Raw genomic sequence first — 24,258 nt, forward strand, 5'->3', positions numbered from 1 at the left:
ACTTCAGTTTTCCCCAAATTAATCTGAAAATTCAAAACAGTCTAATTAAAATCCCAACAGGTATTTGTTGTTGTTGTTGTTGTTGTTGTTGTTGTGTGGAGAGTTAAATGATCCAAAACCAAATTTATGGAAGAATATGGAATTTGGAAGAATAACCATGAGAAAAATATCCAGATCAATGGAAATAAAGAGGGATGGTAAGAGTGGGTATGAGGAAAATGGGTAAACTCAGCTCTATAAATATTAAAACCTGTCATAGAATCATAGTAATTTAAAAAAAATCCTAGGGCAGGAAGTGCAGAAGAAGGCAGAAGAAAGAAAGATCAATGAAATTACGTAGTTTAGAAAGAGAACCAAATATCCATGAGAATTTGATATGCCATTTCAATGCTTTTTGGAAAAAACAGACTGTAAGTGGTGTTGGGGCAACAGGATAGCTATTTAAGAAAGAAATAAGGCTGGATCTCCACATTATTTCTTACATTAAAATAAACTTAGGCAGATCCAATATTTTAAATATAGAAAAATTGTTAAAGTATTAAAAGAGGATATAGGTATATATTTTTATAAGTATGAAATAGGAAAGACCATTTTAAGCACAGTTAAAAGTCCAGGATTTGTAAATAACTGTATTGATGAATTTGTCTAGACATTTTTATAAGGCTGCAAACTTCAAAAACAAAAGAAGAATTGAGAGAAATATGTGTAATTCAAATGACAATAAAAGGAATGATATTTCTTTTCTTTTCTGTTTTTTTTTTTGAGATGGAGTTTTGCTCTTGTTGCCCAGGCTGGAGTGCAATGGCATGATCTTGGCTTACTACAACCTCCGCCTCCTGGGTTCAAGTGACTCTCTGGCCTCAGCTTGCTGGGATTACAGGTGCCTGCCACCATGCCCAGCTATTTTTTTTGTATTTGTAGTAGAGACGGGGTTTCGCCATGTTGACCAGGCTGGTCTCAAACTCCTCACCTCAGGTGATCCACCCGCCTTGGCCTCCCAAAGTACTGGGATTACAAGCGTCAGCCTGGCCAAGGAATGATATTTCTAATACACAAAGCTGTCTTTCAAATAAATAAGAGAAAACTCAATAGAAAACTAAATCATATGAATGAACAAATAACAAGAGTAAGTATAATTGACACCTAATGAATTAATGAAAAAATGTAACTTTTTTTTTTTTTTTTGAGACAAAGTCTCTCACTCTATTGCCCAGATTGGAGTGCAGTGGCATGATCTCAGCTCACTGCAGCCTCCACCTCCTGGGCTCAAGTGATCCTCCCACCTCAGCTTCCAGAGTTGCTGAACTACAGGTGCGCACCATGGCACCCAGCTAATTTTTGTATTTTTTTGGTAGAGATGGAGTTTCACCATGTTGCCCCAGGCTGGTCTGGAACTACTGGGCTCAAGTGATCTGCCCACTTCGGCCTTTCAAAGTGCTGGGATTATGGGAGTGAGCCACCAAGCCTGGCCTGAAATTTCTTTACAAAATAAATAATGCAAAATAAAAAGCAGCAAAATAAGACTGGGGACGGTGGCTTGCGCCTGTAATTCCAGCACTTTGAGAAGCCGAGGTGGGCAGATCACTTGAGATCAGGAGTTGGAGACCAGCCTGGTCAGTGTGGCGAAACCCCATCTCTACTTAAAACACAACAATTAGCTGGGCGTGGTGGTGCACGCCTGTAATCCCAGATACTTGAGAGGCTGAAGCCGGAGAATTGCTTGAACCCGGGAGGTGTAGGTGGCAGTGAGCTGAGATTGCACCACTGCACTCCAGCCTGGGTGACAGAGCGAGACCCTGTCTCAGGAAGAAAAAAAAAAAAAAAAAGCAAAATGTTAAAATATTTTAGGTATATTTTTGTGGAAGATATTTTAAAAAGTGCTTATGCTCAATATGGCAAGTGTGTGGGAAAACAGACATTGTCATACATTCTGGGCAGAGATGTAAATTTTGGGTGGAAAACTGGCATTATCTAATAAAACTAAAATAAGCATGACTTTTGGTCTAAGTATTTGACATTCAGGAATTTAGCCTACATAAGTATTCTTGAAAGAGAGCAAAGATGAAAGTATAAAAAATTGCAGTAATGCTTTCCATAAATAGGAAATAATTTAAAATTTTAACAATAGGGGACTGTGAAATAAACCATGTAGCATTTACATAATGAAAAACCACACGTTTATTAAAATGGTAAGCTGTCAACAATGGGATGATGTCCATAACAAAATTAAGTAGCAAAAAAGCAAATTTCAGGAAAGAATGCTTAGAATGCTTTGGATTTCTCTAAAAAAACCTCTGGGTGTGTGTTTTGGTATATTTACAGCCAACAAAAAATAAAATGTGGAAATCTGGGTGAGTATACACCAAACTCTTCATAGCTGTTATCTCTGGAATGTGTTTATGTGAACGTTTTCACGTTGTATTTAAAATTCTTTTTGCAATGAACATTTTTGTTTGTTTGTTTGCTTTGAAAAGGGTCTCCCTCTGTCATCCAGGCTAGAGTGCAGTGATGTGATCATAGCTTGCTGCAGCCTCAAACTCCTGGGCTCAAGCGATTCTCCTGCCTCAGTCTTCTGAGTAGCTGGGACTACTCAGTGTCACCAGGCCTGGCCAGTTGAAAACTTTTTTGTAGATATGGAATCTCCCCTATGTTGCCCAGGCTGGACTCAAAACCTTGGGCTCAAGTGATCCTCCTGCCTCAGCCTCCCAAACTGCTGGGATTACATGCAGGAGTCATGCCTGGCCTCAGATATTTATTTGGTTATGAGAGAGAGACTGAGAGAGAGAGAGAGAGAGAGAGAGAGAGACAGAGAGAGAGAGAGAGAGAGACAGAGAGAGAGATTGAGGGAGAGACAAAGGTTGAAAATCTAGGGATGAGAGAGGAGCTAGAAGAGGACTAGTAGCTGGTAGACCTTGAAGCTAAGTCATGGCCTTTCTGGACTCCAGTTTCTCCATGTGCAAAACAAGGGGGTCGAATTAGCTACCAGGGCCCCCTCCTTCTCTGACTTTTAGCCTTGTGTTCAGCCTTTAGAGGTAGAATGGAAATTAGGGAAGAAGGTGCAGATATTTCTCCAGCCAGAGTTTCTTTGAGCCTAGGACAAACAGGACACACAACACTGGATCCCTCCTTCCTAAGCAGTAGATGAACCTGCCGGCTGGCAGAGAGGCACAGGTGTCTCAGGATGAAAGGCTCTACAAGAGAACAGGGACAATTTCCAGCCTTGGGGAATCAGATGGTAAAACACTGAGATTGGACCACTTAGGCCATTAGGCTCCATGCAGTCCCTTTCATCTCTCCTCTCAGCAGCTGTGCGCTGATGTCCTTGCCCTCTTCTTTCTGACTCATCCCTTTGTTCTGTCCTTTCGCTGGTAAGCATTGAAACTTTTCCTGCATCCAAACTGATACGACAGGTTAAGGTTATGTCTGGAGCCCTGGATGGCTCTGTGTCACCTCTCACTTCCCCGGCTCAGTCTGGGACACATTCCTCCCTGAGGAGGCCACATCTGGAACTCATACCTTCCTTGACACTGGCAGCCCTCAGGGCTTCTCCAATACAGAGTGAATGATGCTGGTACACCGTCTCTAGGGTGTCTTGTCTTCTCACCAGAGCCCTTTCTTGTCTTTCTGTATCCTGAAGGCTAAGCACATTGCCTGGCATCATGAATATTGTATAATTAAATGATTAGTCTTTGCTGCTGAAGGCATGCCACTCTCCAGGTTCCAGCAAGATGAACCCTTATCTTGCTTCTCAGTCTAGGTCTACCGGCATGCCATAAATGACCCCGAAATTCCAGCCCTCAAAGGCTCCTTACAGCAGGGAAACCTTTCAGGTAGCAGTACAACTTGAAGATGTCCTGTAGGACACCCAGCTGGGTGGGCTTACTGTGGTCATACGAGAATGTTTTCTGAGAATCTCAATGAAAAAAGGTCTGAATGTGTTCAGTATTATTGCCTGTGATGGCTACATATGGTAGCCTGGATGCCAGGTGGAGGAGGCCTTCCTATTCCTTGAAAGTCAGGTGAGATTATCTCCTGTATCCCTTTCCCATAACCCTGGAAGTTCAAAGCCCTCCCTTGGAGTCTCCCAATTCCTGTTGTAGGGCAGGGACACTACCTTCCTTGTGGCCTCCCCTGACTCATGGGCTCCATTTCCCTTGGTGGCCTCCTCTGTTTGCACCACACAGAGGCAATGATTCCATAAGAGAAAAATCACCCATACCAAGTGCAATGGAGTGATTGTCCTCCTAAAATCCATTTGTTGAAGCCCTATCCTGCAAAGTGATGGTATCAGGAGGTGGGGCCTTTAAGAGGTAATTAGGTCGTGAGGGTGGAGCCCTCATGAATGGGATTAATACCCTTATAAAAGAGACCCTAGAGAGCTTCCTCCCCATCTTTCTCCCATGTAAGGCCACAACAGGAAGGCATCTGTCTGCAACTTGGAAGAGAGCCCTCACCAGAACCTGACCATACCAGCACCCTGATTTCAGGCTTCCAGCCTCCAGAACTGTGAGGAATAAATTTCTGTTGTTGATAAGCCACCTGATCTATGGTACCTTGTTACAGCAGCCAGAGCTGATTCAGACACCAAGCATGGAGGAGAACTCTTGATGCAGGTCTTCTGACCCCCTCCTTGTCCATTCCCATCTCTGCCCCTCTCCCTTTCCCTCCCAGTTTGCTCCAGGAGTTCCAAAGTCATATAAATGTCTTTTGTTACTTTTCTTATGTCTGTTTTCAGGCAAGCATTTCTGTCCTGTCTACTGGCAACTTTGGCGTCAGCCTTGTTGAGGGGCAGCCGGGGAGAGAGAGTTCGTAATGGTAATGGTAGAAAATGGCTTTCATTTTCTTTCTTTTTTTTTTTTTTTACCAGCTCTTTTTATGTAGATAAATGCTCCATTCTCAATTTGGCATAGGTTTTGGATTATTGCCCTCAGCAGGAGGTCCCCGAGCTTTGCTCCCCTTCACAGCAAGTCTGTATGGAACATCTCTTAGATGCCTGCATCTGATCAAGGAGATTAACACTGATTCGGGAGACAAGGAGATTTCACTATTATTCAGTCCTCACAAGCCTATAGGGTGGGTATAATTATTAGCCCATTTTATAGATGAAACAATGACAGCTCAGTCTGATTAAGGAACTTGCTCAAGATTACACAACGGTAGAGACAAGCTTCAGTTTGAGGCCTGACCAGAGCTACTGACCCTTCTACCACCGCAGTGCTGATTGCCACAGACTGGAGACTTGTGACTCCCTTGGAACATTCAGTGTGGGAGTGTGTAGAAGAAGATGAGGAGGTGCTGGTTACACACAGGGATGGAGAGATGTGTGGTGGGGATAGTTTGGAAAGGAGGAATTATTTGACATTGCCACTATCTTTTTTTTATTTTTTATTTTTTATTTTTCTGAGACAGAGTCTTATTCTGTTGCCCAGGCTAGAGTGCAGTGGCATGATTGGCTCACTGCAACCTCCACCCCACCAGGTTCAAGTGATTCTCCTGCCTCAGTCTCCCGAGTAGCTGGGATTACAGGTGTGCACTATCACTCCCAGCTAATTTTGTATTTTTAGTAGAGACAGGGTTTTGCCATCTTGGCCAGGCTAGTCTCGAATTCCCGACTTCAGGTGATCCACCTGCCTCGCCCTCCCAAAGTGCTGGGATTACAAATGTGAGCCACCACACCTAGCTCTTGACATTGTCACTTTCAAAGAAGGTTCCTATAAAAGTGATCACATATTCACATGTTTTGCAGACATAGGAGCTGGAAGGGCAGAAAATAGCATCCCCTCTGTGTAACTGCAACAGGGCAAGCGTGTTTCAGAAACCCTGTAATGTAAGAAGCTTATTCAGCTCTTGAGAGGGGACGCCTGGCTTCTTTTATGCGGTGTCCTGATTACAGAGAAGGTGGAGAATGTGTACTGATTCTCACAATAATTAGAAATGGACTCGGTCTTTTCGACAAAATCCAAAGAAAAATACAGAGGATAGTGGGGATCTGAATTTTATAACAGTAACAACTATAATAATAGTAGTTACTGTGTACGGAGAGCTTATAGGTGGCAAGCACTGTAATAACTCCTAACATGCACCTCTCATTCGTACCGAAAACAATTCTATGTGGGAGATGCAATTAACTGTCCCCATTTTACAGATGTTGAAATCGACACTTACATAAGAGAAGTAATTTGCTCAAAGTCATGGAGCTATCTCCGTTCAAACCATGAGCTCCTGCTCTCCCATCTGCTGCTGTTTTAACTTGGTGAGGTGGGCCACTAGGAAGCCAAGGACAGTAGTTTCCCCCTTATCCACAGTTTTGCCATCCATGCTTTCAGTTACCTGAGGTCAACTGCAGTCCAAAAATATTACATACAATAAGATGTTTTGAGAGAGCGAGCGAGACCATGTTCAGATAGCTTTTATTTCAGTATATTGTTACAATCGTCCTATTTTATTCTTCTTCTTCTTAATCTCATACTGTACCTAATTTATAAATTAAGCTTTATTGTAGACATGTATGCATAGGAAAAAACATAGTGCATATAGGGTTAGGTACTATCTATGGTTTTAGGCATCCACTGGGGGTCTTGCAACATATCCCCCAAGAAGAAAAAGGGCCTCCTGTACCAAAAGGCAGTTTAAGAAAGTGTATCAGATTCCACAGGGGACTGGAAAGTGCAGGGAATAAGCGTTTGACTGTGAATACACTAGTTTTCAGATAACTCATTTTCCCAGCCAAATCGAGGAGAAACTGTAATAATTTAGAATTGAAAAGTCATCCTTCTGCCATCTCCAGGCCTCGTGAAAGTAAGTTCTGGGCCTCCAAGAAGGTGGAGGGAGAAGAGATGCCTAACTCACAAATCCTTCCATGATCTGTGGACGAGCAATGCCAAGAACAAAAGTGAGAGGACAGAGCAAAGAGTGAATTTTCAAAGGATGGAAAATATAAGTAGGGATGAAAAGATAGAACTAAGCCAGACAATAAAAGGGCACAACAGCCCTTGCTTCCCTCACCACTCTGCTCCGTATTTCTGACTAGGTTGAGGTGGTTTTGTGCACAGTGAGACCCCAAAGGTGGCTATGGGTGGGTAGCCAGGCCAGGGCAGCTCAGGTTCCAGCCTGAGGAGCAGACTGCATTCTTTGCCCCTGTCTCACCGTGGTCTGGTCTATCTATCCAGACTGAGCTAAATTCTCCACTAGGGGCTCTCTGCTCCTCCCGTTTGACAGACAGCCACATCTTCTCGTGCATTGTCAGACACATCCCTGAGACACTGTGAAGGCTGGAGTCAATGGATTTGGACATATTGGTCACCTGGTCACCAGGGCTGCTTTTAACTGTGGTAAAGTGGATATTGTTGCCATTACTGACCCTTCATTGACCTCATCTACATGGTTTACATGTTCAAGTATGATTCCACCTATGGCAAATTCCATGGCACTGTCAAGACTGAGAAAGGGAAGCTTCTCATCAATGGAAATCCCATCACCATCTTCCAGGAGCAAGATCCCTCCAAAATCAAATAGGGTGATGCTGGTGCTGAATATGTTGTGAAGTCCACGAGCATCTTTTACCATGGAGAAGGCTGGGGCTGACTTGCAGGGAGGACCTAAAAGGGTCATCATCTCTGCCCTCTCTGCTGACGCCCCCATGTTTGTGATGGGCATGAACCACAAGAAGTATGACAACGAACTCAATATTGTCAACTGTACCTCCTGCACCACAAACTGCTTAGTGCCCCTGGGCAAGGTCATCCATGACAACTTTGGTATTGTGGAAAGATTCATGACCACAGTCCACGCCATCACTGCCACCCAGAAGATTGTGGATGGCCTCTCCGGGAAACTGTGGTGTGACAGCTGCGGAGCTCTCCAGAACATCATCCCTGCCTCTACTGACACTGCCAAGGCTGTGGGCAGGGGTCATCTCTAAGCTGAACAAGAAGCTCACTGACATGGCCTTCTGTGTCCCCATCACCAATGTATCAGTCGTGGGCCTCACCTGCCGTCTAGAAAAACTTGCCAAATATGATGACATCAAGAAGGTGGTGAAGTGAGCATCAGAGGGCCCCCTCAAGGGCACCTGGGGCGTCACTGAGCACCAGGTTGTCTCCTCCGACTTCAACAGAGACACTCACTCCTCCACCTTTGATGCTGGGGCTGGCATTGCCCTCAATGACTGCTTTGTCAAGCTCATTTCCTGGTATGACAATGAATTTGGCTACAGCAAAAGGGTGGTGGACCTCATGGCCCACATGGCCTCCAAGGAGTAACAGCCCTGGACTACCAGCCATAGCAAAAGCATGAGAGGAAGAGAGGAGCCCTGACTGCTGGGGAGTCCTGACCCACTCAGTCCCCCACCACACTGAGACTCTTCCCTCCTCATAGTTTCCATGCAGACCCCCTGAAGAGGGAGGGGCCTAGGGAGCCCCACCTTGTCATGTACCATCAATAAAGTCCCCTGTGCTCAGCCAAAAAATGAAAAAAATCTCCCCTAGGGTCGCCCAAAAGGGCAGATCACTTAAGCTTGCTAATTCCTCTGTCCACCTCCTTCCTTGCAAGCTGGAACCAGGTGTTTCACCCTAATCCTGAAATGTCACTGAACCTCAGTGGATTATTACAAAAAACTGCCCTGATGGATCATTACTAAAAACTGCCCCATTCCTCCCAGGGAACATGTGCTCTGGTCAAGGAGGGCTTACAGAAAGACCTGCCTGGCACAACAGCATTCAGAGCAGATGGACGGGCGAGGCTCTGGACCTCACTCTCTCTTCCCTGCTTGCCCTGATCCACTGCTTGTGACAGGAGGGGAGTGGGTAGGGTTGGTGGAGGTTTGACTGATCTGGGACAAGGCTTTGCAAGCCATAAAGGAGCAGGATGCAAGGGGAGATAATGAAAAACGCCAGCATGTGAAGAAGTGCATTTGGCAAGAGAATCCAACACTTACTCTTCTGAGGTTGCTGAAGTGCACAAACGGAGGCAGGCTGGTGCCGGCCGGTCCATCTGCTCTGAGATCTTGCTGATCTTAGTGGAGGACGGCACGACCTCAGGAGAGAGTCTTGACCTAGGTACCTCCCACTACATGGCAAATACACTGTTATAGTGCCTGGGTGTTTCATTCCAGTGTCTCCTGATCCTTCTTATGCTTCAGGATTGTTAAAAAGAACAATCTGGCAAAACCAGCATTTGAAGAATGAGTGTATTAGTCCTGCTTTTAGTTTTAGTTCTCATGTTGTTGATGCATCAATCCTCTGACAAGCCCAGAAGTTCTTTTTTTTTTTTTTTGAGATGGGGTCTCACTGTGTTGCCCAGGCTGGAGTGAAGTGGCAGGCTGGAGTGAAGTGGTGCGATCTCAGTTCACTGCAAGCTCCGCCTTCTGGGTTCATGCCATTCTCCCGTGTCAGTCTCCCAAGTAACTGGGACTACAGGCACCCACCACCACCCCCAGCTAATTTTTTTGTATTTTTAGTAGAGATGGGGTTTCACCGTGTTAGCCAGAATGGTCTCGATCTCCTGACCTCATGATCCACCCGCCTCGGCCTCACGCGTGAGCCACCACACCCGGCCAAGCCCAGAAGTTCTTAATGGTGTTTGTGAGCCACTGAAAAATAAAAGGTTATTTGATGTGCATATGTACATTTTCTGCGTAGCTGTTTCATAGCTTCCCTCAGATTCCCAAAGGCACCCATGTACCAAAAAAAGGATATGAGCCATTGATTTAGAGAAAATCACTGTTTTGATCAGGAACCATGTTGCATGCATGCTCTAAAAGCGTGAATGAGCTATCAGAAGATTGGGCTTCATTTTTCCCTAATGAACAATACAAATTGAGTAGTACCCCATGTTGGTGATGATGTGAGTGAATGGTCATTCATATATTGAGGGTGGGCGTATACACTGGAATATGCTTTCTGGAGGGTAATTGAGTAAGGCGATTCAAAAGCCTTACAGTTTTATATATTTAGTTTCCCTGAAATTACAATTTTAAGAATTTGTCTTAGTGGGTAAATGTGTTAGCTCTGCAGTCAGACTGACTTGAATTAAATTTGAACATCACTACTTATTATCTACATCACTGTGGGCAAGTTACTTAACCTCTCTCTAGGACTCAGTTCCCTCATCTATAAAACGGAGATGATATTATTTATCCATAGGATTCTTAGAAGGGTTAAATGAGATAATACATGCAAAACACTTAGTATAGTATCTGGGACAAAATAAATACTCAATAACTGCTATTATTATTTAGATACAAGGATTTTATTGGCACATTATTTATCATAAGTAAAAATTGGAAACAACCCCAAATATTCAACATAAGTGACTGGCTTAATGACACATACAATTCAACCAGGAAAAGTTAACTAGGTGAATATGATTAGAAACGTGTTCATAATATGTCAAAAGACAAGAACAGATTACAAAACAGTACATTTGATATCATGCCATAGAAAAATGGCTGAATAAATGTTTTCAACATTTCAGTGGTTATGTTTAAGGGGTGGCTTTTTATTGTCTTTTTTGTTTTTCTGATTCTTTTAAATTTTCTACAATGAAAACACGTGTATAACTTCTTGTAATAAAACATAACTAACCCAATAAAAGTTACTTTTTGAAAACATGATGACTGATCTCTGTTGAAAAATGCTTTGTGGCTTTGAGTCATCATATCTGTGAAGGTTCCTTTCTTCATGTTGAAATGAGAGTTATATTTTCTTTCCTTGTTGAGACACTAGGAAACTCAAATGAAAGGGTGAGCATAAAGTGCTTTGTGAAGGGCGGTGCATGGCATGTGTGAAAAGGTCCAACTTCTTAACCTGTGGAGCTTTCACAGAATAATCTGTGCTGTAATGCAGGAGAACTCTGGAAGCCCTGTTGTCCAGACTTAGAGAACATGCCTCCAGCTCTGGGTCAAAGGCCTGTTATGATTAACTCCAGGGAAGTGGTATGGATTGAGAATGAAGGTACAGAGACTTTCAGCTATGAAAATTGGTCTGTGGTCAGGATCCCAAGTTTAATCTCTGTGAAACCGATGGGCCAGTGTGGCCATGCTTACTAATTAGACAGCAGCAATGTAATTGATCAATTCCCTTCATGATGCAAACCCAAAGAATCCAGGGACAGCTTGAGCTTGGAAGAGCTTGCAGAAAGCCAGAGAATGTGAATCCCTCTCCCAGAGATGTTAGCATGGTTAATTCTAAATTGCTGTGCTAATTGCTGGCTCCTTTCTCAATAACGGATAATATGGTGTTGCAACGTAGCTCCCGTGTCCCTCACATGGCCAGACTCTAGGCTGGAGAGATTTAAATTGTGCTCATTCATTTCTTTCCTGGATTTACAGCAAGGATTCAACGTCATTAAGCTTAAAGAGTCTTTGCTTTCTGGAAAGAAGCAAAGTCATAGCCAGATCCCCCATTTCATTTATGAATAGCTTTAGCGTTAATTTGAAAGCCAGTGTATTGATAAAAAGAATGTAAAAGGGAAACCATTAAAAGAAATGAGGCTTATTGCAACAACCAAGTATTGAGGCCAACACTTCAATCTATTTCCTGCAGATCAAATGAAAAAAAGTGCTATAGAGGCTGCACTGGTTGAGTGAAATAAGCATGGGATTTGGTGGCAGACAGAGCTAGTTGCAAGCTCAGCTCTGCCACTTAGGAGCCCTGAGAACTTGGGTCAATTATTTTACCTTTCTGAGCCATGGTTTTCTTTTCTTTTCTTTTCTTTTTCTTCTTTTTTTTTTTTTTTAGATGGAGTCTCACTCTGTTGCCCAGGTTGGAGTGCGGTGGTGCGATCTCGGCTCATTGCAACCTCTGCCTCCTGGGTTCAAGCAATTCTTCCTGCCTTAGCCTCTGGAGTAGCTGGGATTACAGGCATCCACACCACGCCTCGCTAAGTTTTCTATTATTTAGTAGAGATAGGGTTTCGCCATGTTGACCAGGCTGGTCTTGAACTCCTGACCTCAGGTGATCTGCCCACCTTGGCCTCCCAAAGTGTTGGGATTACAGGCATGAGCCACACACCCAGCCAACCATGGTTTTCTCATTTGTACAGTGGAGAGAATTATGCCATCCTCAAAGGGCTGTGAAGATTAAATAAGATAACATGCTGAAACACCTAGCTCAGTGCTAGGGACATCATAAGTGCTCAGTAAATATTAGTTCTCCACCAGTGTCTTGCCTTCTGAACAAAGCCCTGAAATCATGTCTTTGTTCGATGATACAAACTCACGTGTCTTAATCCTACACTCTGTGCCATTGGATTTCTAGATGATCCTAGACAAGGTAACCTGCAGGCTTTCCAGAATCTATGCCATGTTTATGTGTAAGCTCTGATTCTTAAGAGAGGGCACAATAGAATCTGAGCATATTCGATATTATACTATAATTTTAATTGTTTTCATAATATACATCACAGAATACAAAATTCAAATCATCTTGGCTGGTGTTATCAGAAATCTCTGATTGCAGAAGGCATGCAACTTTAGGTTTAGAAAAAGAGGTCATGAGATAAGCAAGATTGAGAATATGGATTTACAGAATGTCATTGTGCAAAACATGTGTCACACACACACTTGGAATGCCAGAGATGGGCTGGAAGGAGAAATGGGGAGGCTTTGCAATTACTGATAATCTTTTCTTTCTTATTTTGGGTGCTGCTTACCGGGATGTGTTCATTTTGTGAGTATTGACACGGCCATCCCTTCTGATTGGTGCTCTTTTCTGTTTGCATGTCATACTTCATTAAAAAGTTTATTTAAAGAGAAATAAGTGTCACATAGTTTGTATGCATTCAGCATGAGGTGGGATAAATCCTGGAGAAGCCTCATGTCAATTTACCAGGGAATTCCCTGTAAATCCTGGATCAGGCTTTTTCCTGGATGGTCTAGATTTTCTTTTTTTTTTTCTTTTTTTTTTTTTTTGAGGCGGAGTCTTCACTCTGTCGCCCAGGCTGGAGTGCAGTGGCACCATCTTGGCTCACTGCAAGCTCCGCCTCCCGGGTTCGCGCCATTCTCCTGCCTCAGCCTCCCGAGTAGCTGGGACTACAGGCGCCTGCCACCGCGCCCGGCTAATTTTTTGTATTTTAGTAGAGACGGGGTTTCACCGTGTTAGCCAGGATGGTCTCGATCTCCTGACCTCGTGATCCACCCGCCTCGGCCTCCCAAAGTGCAGGGATTACAGGCGTGAGCCACCGCGCCCGGCCAGGTCTAGATTTTCATAGGTAAGAACAGAATGCAATCCAAAGTTACCATCATCTCTTCTGGACCACGGCTGCAGCCTCACAACTGGCCTCCCTGTGTCTACCCTTAAGCCTCTACAATCCATTCTCCACTTACCCGATGAAGTCTTTAAACACAGAAATCGGATTACATTATTTCTCTTTCCAAAACCCTCCTGTGATTTTCAATAGCATGTAGAGAAAATGCTGAACTTTCTATCATGACCTACAAGGCCTCACAGGATCTCCATGCTTCCTTCCTGTCTGACGCCCTCTGCCACCTCTCTCCTTCTCCCTCTGTGCAGTCCAGCACTCTGGCTGCCATTTTCCATGTCACCCATGTCAAATGCATTCCTATCTCAGGGACTTTGCATTTACTGTCCTTGCTGCCTGGAATGCTTTCCCCTCAGATTCCTGCAGGGCTGTCTCCTTCTAGTCACTCAAGTTTCAGCCCATGATCTCATAGAGCAGCTTTCTCTCTTTTTTCTTCCCTTAGTTTTATTTATTTATTTATTTATTTATTTATTTATTTATTTATTTATTTTTAGACAGAGTCTTGCTCTGTTGCCCAGGCTGGAGTGTAATGGCGCGATCTGGGCTCACTGCAACCTCCGCCTCCCGGGTTGAAGCAATTCTCCCACCTCAGCCTTCTGAGTAGCTGGGGATACAGGCATGCACCACCACGCCTGGCTAATTTTTGTATTTTTAGTAGAGGCGGGGATTCACCATGTTGGCCAGACTGCTCTCGAACTCCTGACCTCAAGTGATTGTCTTGGCCTCCCCAAGTGCAGGGATTACAGGCGTGAGCCACCGAACCCAGCCCTTTTTTTTCTTATAATTAATTATTTTCTTTTTCAATCAGCTTCCTCAGGTTGAGTTCATGCTTTTTTTTTGATCATCACTGCCTGCTCCTCTCTAGCACACCACTTCATCTTATTTCCTCTATAGTATCTGCAGTTATCTGATATCACATGTTTATTTAAATGTATGATTTGTCCATGCCCACCCCTCAGGACTGTAAGCTTCATGGAGGCAGAGGCTTTGCCTGTTTTTTTCACTCTTGTATCTGCAGTGCCTTGAAGAGTACCTGAGACGGAGAAGGTACTTAATAGATATCTGACTGTGTGATCTTTACAAGCCTCTCACTCTCTGAATTTCAATTTCCATATCTGTAAATTTAGGCTAATAAGCTTCTCCCCCCGCCCCACCTCCCCCAGGGTTGTTGTAAAGATTGAAGGAGGTAACATATATGAAGCACTTAGCACAGTGCCTGGCACATGGTACAAATGGTGGCTGTGTTCCCTGGGTGCTAACTGTAAGGCATTTTTAATTTTTTATGCCCACCAGAATCCTCTCATTCATTCATCATGAGCAAGCAATCATCTTTTATTAGGGGCCCTTTGACAAGATGGTAACACAGCCTGTCGAGAGACCAGGTTTCACAGCATCATTCTGATGTTTCTTTGGCTAAGTGTTAGCCTTTCTCTGTGTGATGTACAATAATTAACTGATTAACAGAGACCTTGTGCTACTTCAGATCGTTCTTTAAAAGGCACTGCGGATGGAATTTGTATCTAGAATAATGAGTAGCCTGCAGGACACTGCACCACGGTCAGACAGGTAATAAACGAAAGCACAGGAGCACGACACTCCGGCCAGGAGCCAGTGGCCGGCGAGAAAGCTCTCTGCTGTGACAAATGGGGCCATTTGTTCCTGGGGCATCCTGAGTAAATTGGTATCTTTAGAAGAGTTTTGTTAAAAACCAAAAAAAACTCTGTCTGAAATGTTCAGAAGGAAACAGGGCCTGCCACTTTAAGAATCTGAGTTCGTAAAGGTGAAAGTGGCCTCTGTAAGATATGATGTAAATAAATGCAGAAATCTTGGGTAAGGTACCTCATTGAATGGTAAAGAGGTATTGGTTTTAAAGGAGGAGAGAACCAAGAAGAATAAAACTGGGGAGTGAGAATGTGTGTGTGTGTGAGAGAGAGAGAGAGAGAGAGAGCCAATTGTGGTAGTCGGTCAGTCACCCAGGTAACAATATACTGATTGTAAGGAAATCATCACAAAATTTTAGTTACAAAATGGGAAAATGTTCCATTGTGTTCCTTTAAAATTTTATCTTTTCTTCCTATGATCTGAGGAAGAAAAGATTGGGAAAAAATCAAATGAAAAGCAAATCTCTTTCTCTCCCCAACCCCTGAAAAAAAAAATCCCCTAAGTAGGTCACACACAGTATCCTCAATCATCTCAGCGGAGGCTCAGCCTACAGCAAGCATAAAAGAATTTCGAGGCGTTACCTAGATAGATCTGATTAGGGAGAGATGCTGACGGGTGACACAGGGTAGAAGTCATTAGACTAATGATCTTTAATCAGGTTGGAGTTGGGGAGTTAGGGACATTCATGTCTGGGGTTCTTTCATCGGTGTCTTAAACTAGAGGAACTGGCCTCTTGGGTTTATTTGCAGCCCTAGAGAGTTCAGAGCTAAGCAAAGTTTAAGAGGTAAGTTTATTTCTTTGGGAGAATATGAGAGCTCAATTTACAAACAGAAAAAGTACCTCATTATAGTTAGGTAGTTTATATCATTGAAACTTGTTCTGCATTATATTTCTCTTTATCCTCCACTGAGATGATCTAATTTATTTATTTATTTATTTATTTATTTATTTATTTTTGAGACAGAGTCTTGCTTTGTCACCCAGGCTGGAGTGCAGTGGCGCAATCTCACCTCACTGCAAACTCCGCCTCTCGAGTTCAAGTGATTCTCCTGCCTCAGCCTCCTGAGTAGCTCGGATTACAAGTGCACGCCACCAAGCCTGGCTAATTTTTGCATTTTTAGTAGAGATGGGGTTTCACCATGTTGGCCAGGCTGGTCTTGAACTCCTGACCTTAGGTGATTCGCCCACCTTGACGTCCCAAAGACGATCTAATTTATGTTTTGATTTTAATAAAGAAAGCATTACAAATTATTAATTACATATGTAATAAATGAATACTTTTAAAAATTAAGAATAATTTTTTTGACTACCATCCCTAATTTCATATCCCTCCTTTATGGGGAACTGTTTTCATCTTTTTGGTGTATTACCTTTCAGTTTTTTTCTATGTATTTCCATACATATACTTATAGAAAATAGAATATTTGGGATTTAAAAAATGTAACATTTCATACTATATGCAATGCTCTGAAACTTGTTTCTCCCCCAACAATTTGTCTTTTTTATGTGTTTGTAGTGGTGGGGGTCTCACTGTGTTGCACAGGCTGGTCTGGAACTCCTGGGCTCAAGTGATCCTCCTGCCTTAGCCTCCCAGAGTGGTGGGATTACAGGTGTGGCCAGTCAACAATTTATCTTAAAGATCTTTTAAAATTAGTATCCAGATCGAATTCATTCCTTCTAACTGCTGTATCACAGTCCACTGTATGAATGTGTGAGAGTTTATTTCCTTATCTGCTTATGGATAGACATATAGGTTGTTTCCCAATTAGAACAGTATTTTTTTTTTTTACAAAAAGTCATATTGAGCTATATAATTCCCATACCATACATTTATCTTTTTTAAGTGTACAATTTAGCGGTTTTTAGTAACTCACAAAGTTGTACACCAACCCCACTATCTAATTACGAACATTTTCATCACCCCCTAAAGAAACCCAGTATCCGGCCAGGCACAGTGGCTCACATCTGTAATCCCAGTACTTTGGGAGGCTGAGACGTGCCGATCACGAAGTCAGGAGATCGAGACCATCCTGGCTAACACGGTGAAACCCTGTCTCTACTAAAAATACAAAAAATTAGCCGGGCGTGGTGGCGGGCGCCTGTAGTCCCAGCTACTTGGGAGGCTGAGGCAGGAGAATGGCGTGAACCTGGGAGATGGAACTTGCAGTGAGCCGAGATCGCACCACTGCACTCCAGCCTGGGCAACAAAGTGAGACTGTCTCAAAAAAAAAAAAAAAAAGAAACCCAGTACCCATTAGCAGTCATCTCATTTCCCCTTCTCCTCAGTCTCTGCGAACACTCATCTACATTCTCCCTCGGTGCATTTGCCTATTTTTAACATTTTGTTTTAACAGAATTATATGACAAAATGTGATCTTTTGTGTTTGGCTTCTTTCCCTTAGCGTATCAGTTTCAAGGTTCATCCGTGTTGCAGCATGTATCTGTACTTTGTTCTTTTTTCTTTGGCCAAATAACGTTCCATTGAATGGATATACCACATTTTGCATATCTGTTCTTCAGCAGGCGGACATTTGAGTTATTTCCTCCTTTTGGCCATTATGAATAATGCTGCTGTGAACATCTGTGTGCAAGTTTTTGTGTGAGGACATGTTTCCAATTCTCTTCTGTGTATACTAGGAGTGGGACTACCGGGTCATTAGGCAACTCTTTGTTTAACTTTTGAGGATCTACCAAACTGTTTTTTGAAGTGGCTGTGCCCTTCTACATTGCCATAGATGTGAGTTTTTAGAACAAGAACAAGGAAGAATATGTTCATGGGCCAAATGGATGTGTTTATTCTTGAGACATCTCAGCCATATTTGGAGCAAGCTGAAAAACAACTCAGCACTGTTCAGCAGAACTTTCTGTGATGATGAAAACGTTCTAAATCTGTGCTGTCCAATATGGTAGCCACTAGCCACGTGTAGGTGTTTAACACTTGCAAGGCGACTCCTGTGGCCGAGGAACTGCATTTTTAATTTTAATTAATTTAAATATGATTGTACTCATGTGTCCAGTGGCTACGGTATCGGATAGCTCAGTACTTATTCTCTCCTGTATGTAAAGACCAACAGAACCCAAAAGGTCACCATAAAGATACCGGAGAAGTGATCCACCTTCTAGTATGCACCTTGCAACTCCAAGTTAGCTCTTGTCACAGACATCACAGAGAAGAAATTCAGAGAAGAAATTAAACCAGAATTGAGAAGGAATTAAACCAGAATTGTACCACACTGAAATTCAGGTAACTCCCAACTTTTGCAGAATTATGCTTGGAAAGTTGGCATTTCATGTATCTCCTTTTAGCTTACCAGTTTAAAGAACTATCTTTATATTATTTTGTTTCTTTGTACAAGAGCAATTCATACTCACTACAGAGAAGCATGAAAAGAAAATAAAAACTACCACAGATAATTGCTGCTAAAATCTTGGGGGTGTGTGTGTATGTTTAACTGTGTGTATATGCATGTGTGTGTGTATGTGTATGTATGTGTGTGTGTGTGTATATATACTGTTAAAGAAAACGTTATTTAAAGATCCTTCTTAAAGCACAGTAGAGAAAACTTTATTTAGAACCATTGAGCTAGGTATAGGAACTACTGCAATGGGCTTTGCAGGGGGGAGACAGACTGGGCTCAGCTGTGAATACAGAATAAGCAAGTGGGAATTTATGGCCAAGGAAAAGGGTTGGGGGAAGTGGATGGAAAATTACTAAGAGAAAACATCAGGAGTAAGGGTGATTCTGGCTAATCTGAACTAACAGGGTTCTTGCTGAAGGCAGACCGGGGTAATCACATGTCAACTGGGGGGATGCTGGAGGATAAGAGGCCTGATCAGATATTAAGAGTGATTAGATATTGAGGTTGATTAGATATTTATGTGGGTGGTTCTTTCTGAACTGACTCACCATGGTTCTTCCCAAAACTGAGTTTTACAAATAAGTGCACAGATAAGTCTAGAAGAAGATTCAGGAGCTGGACTAAAGTTTCATCAAGCAATGTCTTTGTCAGTACACACAGAATTCAACTATATTTCGGCTTTGGTAGAAGAGCGGAAGTGACATTGGAATCAATCTTGTTCCTTCCTCACAGTTCCTCTTTACAGTTCTGATCAGATTTCATTCACTTACTGAGTTCTCCCTATGCCAGGCCCATGCTGGGTGAGACCCAGTCTCCTGGGAGAGATGGACATCAAAAAGCCCAGTGTGACAAGGCTCTGATGGGCATGGAGTGAGGACAGAGAAAGCACAGGAGAGAGAGTAGCCACTGCCTGAGGAATCGTGGAAGACAGCAAAGGAGATGTTACATTTGAGCTGGAGGAATTCACTGTGCAGAGGAGAGAAGGAAGGGTGTTACAGGCAGAGGGAATTGCACTGGCAAAGGCTTGGGGCATGACAGAGCCAGGTGTGTTCTGGGAGGGGAGAATGCTCGTGTGTGGCTGGAGGAGCAGTATCAGGGGCCACGTGTGATTGCCTGCCTTACTGTCTTTTAATTCTCTTATCACCCCCGTGAGGTAAGTAAAATGTCATCCCTGTCTTACAGGCAGAAAAAATGGGAGCTGAGAGAAGTTAAGTAACTTGCCTGAGGTTGCACAGCTAGTAAGGGACAGGGCCGAGATTCTGATCTGTTTGAGCACAAAACCCTATCTTGGGAGATGGGGTAGGTTAGATTCCATTTGTGAAGAGTCTTTTCTGTCACACTCAGAAGTTCAGAAGTCACCCTGGGGTAATTCAGCAGGGTACCAGCTTGAGCGGATCTGTGCTCTAGGAAGATCTTTGTGGCAGCAAAGCAAAGACAGTTTGTAAGCAGGTCAGCAATTCACCTTGGGCTGAACTATCCTCAGTGCATTGCACGCGTGCGCGCGCGCGCGCGCACACACACACACACACACACACTCTCTCTCTTTCTCTCTCTCTCTCTCTCTGTCCTTCAAAGAAAGGAGCCTCTGAGAATCCAGCACTCTTTGTTTCCCTCTTCCTTCTCAAATGAAAACCAGCAGCTCTGAGTTCTATGTTTATTCCAGATCACAGTGGAAGAAGATTAGAGGGGCTGGGGACACTGCCCCTTGCTGAGGGACCTTGGATTAATCGCTTCTCACATGACTTCAGTTTTCTTATCTGTAAAATGAAATTCTTGGTGTTTCCACCTTTACATGTCCTTTCCGTCTTTACAATTGTCGGATTCCTAAGAGTGGTGGGACCTATTAAGGGATTTCGCTCTGGCCGCATACTATGATTTTTGGAGAGCTAAGCTAGTTCTGGACTGGCTGCCCCCAAATTTAGATAGAGTCTCTTAGCATTTCCTGCATAAGGCCAGAGACTGGATTTTCTAGGTATTGCTGAGGACTTAAAGTCTTCTTTGGTTTTCAGGCTAGGCCAACGGCTGCAAATAACCTAATTAGGACCTCGCAAGCAACTTGCCCAGTGAAAGCTAATTTAATTAGGGTCTTATTAGTTGTTATAACTACTTTTTAATGAAGCTTTATTACATTCAACTACGCAAATCCTAAGCAATTGTTTTAAATGCTGGCAAATGACCCATTAGTTTTTGATTTCACTTCTGTTTTTGCATTGTTCACATCTATCCTGAGATTGAGATGCCTGTAGTTCATTTTTCCTCTTTGAAGCCAGGTGCAGCCTTGAAGGCATATTTTCTGTTCTAGTCTCATTACCCATTCTCTGGGATTCCCCATCCACTTACGCTAGTGATATGATATTGGAGTGATATGTGGGGTGGAGAAAGGCTGGGAAATCTCTTCCCAGTGGTCTTCCATATTCCCTAACGTTTCCATCATTAATCACTCCATGGTTGGAAGACTTTGAGGATAAGGGCCCCTGGTTGAAATGCAGATGTCATTTTGGAGACAAATGCAGAAAACCATTATTATGAATTAACACCTGAGGATTAGCTCATCATATTAGCTAACTGGTCAATACAAGAGACTTCAACAGAATGGATTCTGGATGGAGTAGTTTTGATAGTTGCTGGTGTGTAGAGGAGGATGAAAGAAAACCAAGAATTAATTCGTTTCTACTGTGCAACAGTCACTGGGCTAGGTACGTTCACATATATTATCTCATTTAATTCTTTTAACAACCTTGATATAAATGTATTATTATCACTGATAATAAGAGAAGAAGAGAAGAGTCAGCTTCATGTCACACAGCTAGTAAGAGGAAAAGCCTAGGAGAGCACTGAAGTGTGGGCAGCTTTGGCCTCCAGTGGGACAGTGTCATGACCCTGGGGGTTAACAACTTCAGAGGATTGCCTGAGGCCAGGCGAGCCCCAGGACCAGTGACTGAGGGTCACTAAAGACAAACTTGACAGGGCTCACAACTTGGCCTGAGCAGTGCTGATCTCTTTGTGTTCTGTTTCTTTTCATCCTCAATGGGCAGTGTGATGTCACAGTATGATGTCATCATTAAGAGACTAGGATCTGGGCTAGGCATGGTGGCTCACACCTGTAATCCCAGCACTTTGGGAGGCCGAGGCAGGAGGATCATGAGGTCAGGAGTTCGAGATCAGCTTAGCCAGCATGGTGAAACCCTGTCTCTACTAAAATACAAAAAATTAGCCGGGCACGTGGCGTACGCCTGTAGTCCCAGGTACTCAGGAGGCTGAGGCAGGAGAATTGCTTGAACCTGGCAGGCAGAGGTTGCAGTGAACCGAGATCACATCATTGCACTCCAGCCTGAGTGACATGGCGAGACTCCCAAGACTCCATCTCAAAAAAAAAAAAAAAAAAAGAGGCTAGGATCTGGCAGGAGGCCCACTGAGATTCACATCCTGGTTCCAGCCTTTTTGTGCAGGTATGACCCTGGGCCAGTTGTTTAAACTCCCTAAGCTGTGGTTTTCTCATCTGGAAAGGAGAAAATAGCAACTTCCTCATAATCTTCTGGAAGTTATAGAATATGTGCCAAGCATCTGACACCAGGCAAGTGCCAGTGAGCCGAGCTTCCTCCACATCTGAGCTGGTGTTGGAGTGCTTTGTAGCTACAGTGGGAAAACAGGAAGTACACACACAGGGAACGTGGAGACTGTTCTTATTAGGCCGGGGGTTCTTAAACTTAAGTGTGCATCAGTAGTACCCAGAGGGCTTGGGAAAACCCAGACTGCTTGGGGTGCACCTCCAGTTTCTGATTCAGTTGTTCTGGGATGGGGTCTAGGATTTGTCATCTATAACAAGTTTCTGGGTGATGTCAATGCTGCTGGGCTGAGGACCCCACTTGAAGACCCACTGGATAAGGCCACTCACAGTGTATGCTCTTTGACAACACAGTCAGCAGCTCCAGGACAGAGTGTTCCAAGTCCACCTGAGCCTGGGGTGAGTCAGAGAAGCAGAGCTCTGGCTGTTTTCCTCTTTCCCATTTTCTACCCTGCCTCTGTGGCTTCTTGAGTCCTTGAGAGCCAGTCCTTGTGAACAGGGGCCAAAAATATTCTCTTAATTTTGATTATTTACTTATTTATAGCCACGCCAGTTCCTGGGCCTGCTTAGGTTGAAGGGAATTTTTTTTTTTCTTTTTTTTTGGTGGTTTGAGTAAACTAATTTTGTGGCTAAAAGCACTGATACAATTTGTTTTTCACTGAGAGCAAAGAGAAGTTAGGCTCCAAGTAACAACTTCCAATTAATCTATCAGTCTGAAAGTTTACATTTTTAATAGGCTTATCATTTTGATTTAACAAATGGTATAGACATTGTCAGGCATGCAGAAAAAATAGTGCTTGCTGTCCATCATCCTTTTCATCAGGAAGGCGCAACTCACTGGATACCAGTGAGATAATTTATGTAAAATTGTTTAACACGATGTCTTTCAAAGGACAAATTATAATAATTTATGTTATTGTGTTTACTGAACAAATGTTTGTTGAGCCCTTATAAAGTGACAGCATGCTTGATGTCAGATTTTCTCCACTTCAACAGCGATTGACATCTTGGGCGAGGTAATTCTTTGTTGTGGGAGCTGTCCTTTGCATTGTAGGATGTTTAGCAGCATACCTGGCCTCTCCCAGTTAATGCCAGTAGCACCCCCAGTGTGACAATAAAAAATGTCTCCTGACATTGCTAAACGTCCCCTGGGGAAAAATTGCTCTTGGTTGAGAACTACTGGTTTACATGAATAATCTTATATTGCATCTTTGCAACACCCAACAAAATTAGCTGTTATTTGTTTTATTTTAGAGATGGGAGAAAAGAGGATCAGAGAGTTGAGCAATTTGCTGAAGGCCACACAGGTAGTCAAGAAGCAGGAGTGGAGTTTGAACCCAGGACTGACAATCCAGAGCCTCAGTCTCGACTACTATTCTTGCTTCTTAAGAGTACACATGTAAGAATGTATAGAAGAGGCTAGGTACGGTGGCTCACACCTGTAATTCCAGCACTTTTGGAGGCTGAGGCGAATCGATCACTTGAGATCAGGAGTTCGAGACCAGCTGGCCAACATGGCAAAACCCTGTCTCTACTAAAAATACAAAACTTAGCTAGGTGTGGTGGTGCATGCCTGTAATCCCAGCTACTAGGGAGGCTGAGGCCTGAGAATCGCTTGAACCCAGGAGGTGAAGGTTGCAGTGATCTGAGATTGCGCCATGGTTCTCCAGTCTGGGTGACAGAGCGAGACCCTATCTTAAAAGAAAAAAAAAGTTGCATAGAAGAAAGTCCACCCAATCACAGACATTGTGGTAATTGCCTTTGGGAAGGAGAGAGGTGAATGAGATGAGGGGTGGGGAGCCTTTTAGATATATTTGTAAATTTTTATTTCTTAAAAGAAGATGTATAGCAAATTCAGCAACATGTTAAATTTGGATGGAGGACTCATGGGTGTCCCAAATTACTTCTTGTACTTTTTGGAATGACCGAAATATCACAAATCTAAATATTGAAACAATTTGAAAAAGAGAGAAACATGACCATAAATGTTAGGCAAAGTCATCTGATTTTTTTTGACCATGTGATCATCATACCTGGCACTCTAAAAAAACTTTAGTTTTTTACTCTTCTGCCCTTTTTTAACAGAGGATTTTCCCAACTATTCGGTGAGGAGGAACCTGTCTCATTTTTGTTTCCTCAAAACACATAGCCCATTCATAGAATTTGTCATGATCATAATATTAACAGGTACTTAAATATCTCCTCTGAAGTGGATGCCATCTTAGAGGCTTCATGTACATTAATAGTTGACATTTATGAAATATTTACTAGTGTTTGGCACCTAGCTGAGTCCCTTTCATCCATTTCTCATTTATTCCTCACTACAATTCTTTGAGGTTGATGATTTTGGTCTCGTTTTACAGGTGAGTTAACTGGGGCTTAGCAAGCTGAGCAGAAGAGCCAGACAGATAT

At 43.1% G+C, this 24,258-nt stretch overlaps 1 protein-coding gene, 1 long non-coding RNA gene and 1 pseudogene across 3 annotated transcripts in view; 2 read left to right on the forward strand and 1 right to left on the reverse strand.

The window, feature by feature from the left end:
• LOC105482341 (adrenoceptor alpha 1B) overlaps positions 1–24,258 on the reverse strand; it is a 57,064-nt gene that overhangs the window by 14,061 nt on the left and 18,745 nt on the right. The gene's annotated exons all lie outside the window — the stretch shown is intronic.
• Positions 7,310–8,294, forward strand: LOC112426758 (glyceraldehyde-3-phosphate dehydrogenase pseudogene; annotated as a pseudogene).
• On the forward strand, positions 21,530–23,291 carry LOC105482345 (uncharacterized). Its single transcript, XR_987552.3, has 3 exons — positions 21,530–21,730; positions 22,088–22,245; positions 23,101–23,291. It is a non-coding gene; the product is annotated as an uncharacterized lncRNA (long non-coding RNA).

This window comes from Macaca nemestrina, chromosome 6 (genome assembly GCF_043159975.1).
Source record: "Macaca nemestrina isolate mMacNem1 chromosome 6, mMacNem.hap1, whole genome shotgun sequence".
Taxonomy (NCBI): Eukaryota; Metazoa; Chordata; class Mammalia; order Primates; family Cercopithecidae; genus Macaca; species Macaca nemestrina.